Source organism: Falco naumanni, chromosome 3, assembly GCF_017639655.2.
Source record: "Falco naumanni isolate bFalNau1 chromosome 3, bFalNau1.pat, whole genome shotgun sequence".
Lineage (NCBI taxonomy): Eukaryota > Metazoa > Chordata > Aves > Falconiformes > Falconidae > Falco > Falco naumanni.
This window is the reverse complement of record NC_054056.1, coordinates 83,264,350-83,267,762: the sequence shown is the minus strand read 5'-3', so window position 1 is coordinate 83,267,762 and position 3,413 is coordinate 83,264,350.

The window sequence follows — 3,413 nt, the reverse complement described above, 5'->3', positions numbered from 1 at the left end:
TACATACCAGAAAATCAAAGAAAGGTGAAGTGCTTTGTCTAAAGGCACTTGGAAGAAATGAGTAACAAAGCCATAATTAAAATTCAACATCAAGCTTCATGTTAATCCTCTAGACCTAACTGCCTTTTTCAAAGTGTATGATTTGGAACATCAAAAATAAGAATCAGTTCAGTCCCCTTTCTCAATAAAAGCTTTAATGATAAAACACCACATTCAGCTTCTTCCTCTGCATTGGCACAAACAATAATCTTTCTTAGGAATCCAATTCATTAAGTTATGTTGGATTTAAAAAATATTCAAAAGGAAGCCAAGTCACAGTTAAAATTTAAATTCCACGTTTGATTTGGCCTCTACCTCTGTGTACTGAGGGACTCACAGGAAAACACACATACGTGTCAGGTATGCTAGTATACCAACTTAATACTAGACTGATTTAATTAGTCTGCTTTCAATGCAAAGGTGCTGCACCTCAGCAATTATGAGATCGTTAATACAACAGAGCATAACAGCACCTTTAGAGATCTTGTCTAACCTCTAGGCACACTGTAACTCCCATTAAGGCTAATGGGAGTCACATGTGTGCATCCAAGGGAGAAGAGACCCATTAAAACTGATACAACATATCCATTAATCTTCAGGTCACTCTTAAGGTCAAACATTATAAAAATGTTTATGAACAGTACTAACTGGGTATGCTCAGCAGCTACTTTGGTTTTAGGACAGACCTGTGAGCAGTTAAGGCCACGCAAAATGTCTGTTTTAAAAGCATCACCACGTTTCAAGTAGTGGCACAGAAATTTGAGAGTGCTTTTCTGTAGTCTGAGAGGATATTTTTCTATCATCTCCTGAAAGAATTGGAAGGATAGAAATGACAGGGAAGGTTAGACACAAATGAAAACCTTGGACAAAGGTATGCTCTAGCTTTTCATTTTTCTTCCACCCCTCACTCTTTCTTTATATTTCAGTCTCTTAGTTGCAGTTTTCCGCTTCAGGAAGAACATTAACTGCAGAGACTAAATTCCTCATCTGTGCAGTCTGCTACAAAGACACTACAAATAAGATTTTGATTACTGAATTGCTAGTAAACCACAATTCAAGCACTGCTTGCAGGAGAGGGTGTCTGAAGCTTTTCAAAGAGAAAGGTAACGTTCATTTGCTAACCATTTCATTCTGAACACCTGAAAACTGCCTTTTTCACTACTGTAGTATAGTTTAAGCAAGTATGCTCTTTTTCCAGCTTAGAAAATAGTAAGGCTATCCAGTCTGTAAAACCTATCTGATCAGCCATGAATTTGCTGTCTTCATCCACATTGATTCCTGGAGGAGAAAGAGATTTCTCAGCAGCATGGGGGCCATATAATCTTCATATGAGAAGAGCAAAAGAAACAGCAGGAGGAAATGCGAGTGTCAGAAATGAGGACAAACTTCAGATATGAACTACACCTAATGGTTTACTGTTTCTTTCAGTAATTGGAGTGAATAAGGAAAGGTGGCTTCAGCAAGAATTACTTGTGAAGTGCTCTGAAACTCATCTTCCAGAACTCATGCCAAAACTTTGCTCTGCATATGGGATTTGTTCAGCACTCCTCAATTATACTTCCTGTTATAGGGTCTGTATGTATTCCAAGCACTGACAACTAGGCATTGCAAGCTTTTGTTGAGAGACCTCATGTAACTAACAGACATACACAGTCAACTGCACCTGGAGTATCAGTACAAAACTCAGGCAAGAGGCTGGACAACACCTCACACCTATGAAGTATGGCTCCCAGAGGCAGTCACAACATCAGTCCCGCACATTGCTTCAGTTTTCACTTGCAGGTGCTCTGTTGCCTTTCTCTGGTATGCCCATGTCACACAAGGTCTCCCTTCACAAGATTTTTAAATGCTGATATATCTCTCTACAGTACCCTGCACTAGGAATTCTTTTTGTTTCTAATTCAAATATGCAATAATAAATGAATGATAATAAATAGATTAATTTCATAATTCAATTAAATGAATTATTCCTCAGCAGAAATAAATGATTGCTTGGTTTTGTTTCAAAAACAAAGGAAAAATTGCCCCAAATACCTTGGTGTATGTATTAGACTATCTAAACATTTCAGTGTGATTGTTTTTCCTTTCTTAGTGGTCATAAGCTTTCCACTACCATGCCCTTCTCTGAAACAAAAAACTGTCCTGGCTCAACAGAGAGTTACCTCATTTTGCTTAAAATGCAGTTTTCATATAAAAAGATCTAACCCCCATTCTGCAAAATCACCCATGTGAATTGGCTTTATTCACTTCTAACAGTTCTTCTAAAGGAGGAATTACTCACTGTTAACAGTCGGGCATCCGTTTTAAAGATGCTTTACCACTGTGAAAAACGACATGTAAATATTCAATGAAACTATTATTTCAAGATCATAATATTCATAAAGGGCCGCATCCTGTTTTCTGACACAAGTAGTCCAGAGCGCTGCCTCATTTCTTGCCTGCAAGCTAGGAAACAAGGGTATAGGATACATCAATATGTGCCCATGGAATCCCCCCACAGACTCCTTAGCACAGACAACCTCAGCAAGGTATCTGAAGAACTGAGACCCTTAATATTACCTGTGAATCTGTATTCACAAATATGCCAAAACTAAATAGTTACTGTCTGGAAATAAATAAATAAATCATTATTTGAGTGTCTTTTATGTTTAATAACTGTAAATTCCTCTCAACCAGTTCATATAGTCATATTTTAAAAGAGTTTTCTTTCATTTGCTTTCTAGAACCATAACAACCAACTTCCCAATGCAGATTTCCTCAAGTGTGTAATACATTCAAGCAATACCTTCCGAGTAATCCAGAATACTTTTGGACCCATGAGGGAGACCTTGGCTGTCACTAACGCCAGCGACCAACCCATCAACCCGGCAGCAAACAGCGCTGGAGCAAAGCTGCTGGAGAAACACCTGCCTGCAGTATTTATAGGCTGTTGTCACAGTCCCTCCCTAGTCAGTTCAGTTTCTCCTCTCACCGCCCTGTGAATCCTGTCAGTGAACGCTACAACAGCCTCTCAGCCCCCAGGGGCCGCGGCTGCACTCCAAGTTGCCCGTGAATCCAAGTCACCCAGCCTCGCCCCACCCCCCCACCCCGAGCAAGGAGCTCGTCCACCGCCACGTGGGCGGCCAGGGCAAGCAGAGGCGGCTGCTGCTGGCTCTTGCTAAGCTGAAGGTGGCGAAACCACCGCTCAGCTCCGCTTCGCACTAAGATGCCGGACCGCTCGCAGGGCCTGGGAAGCACCACCGCCAACGACCCGCACCCCGCCTCAGGCCACTCTCCCCTACCCGGCCCAACAGCTGCCCCGCCTCCTGCCTTTCCTATTGGCTCCTCGTCCGCAAACTGAGACACTGATTTGCTCTGCGGTCTGTCAGTCAAGT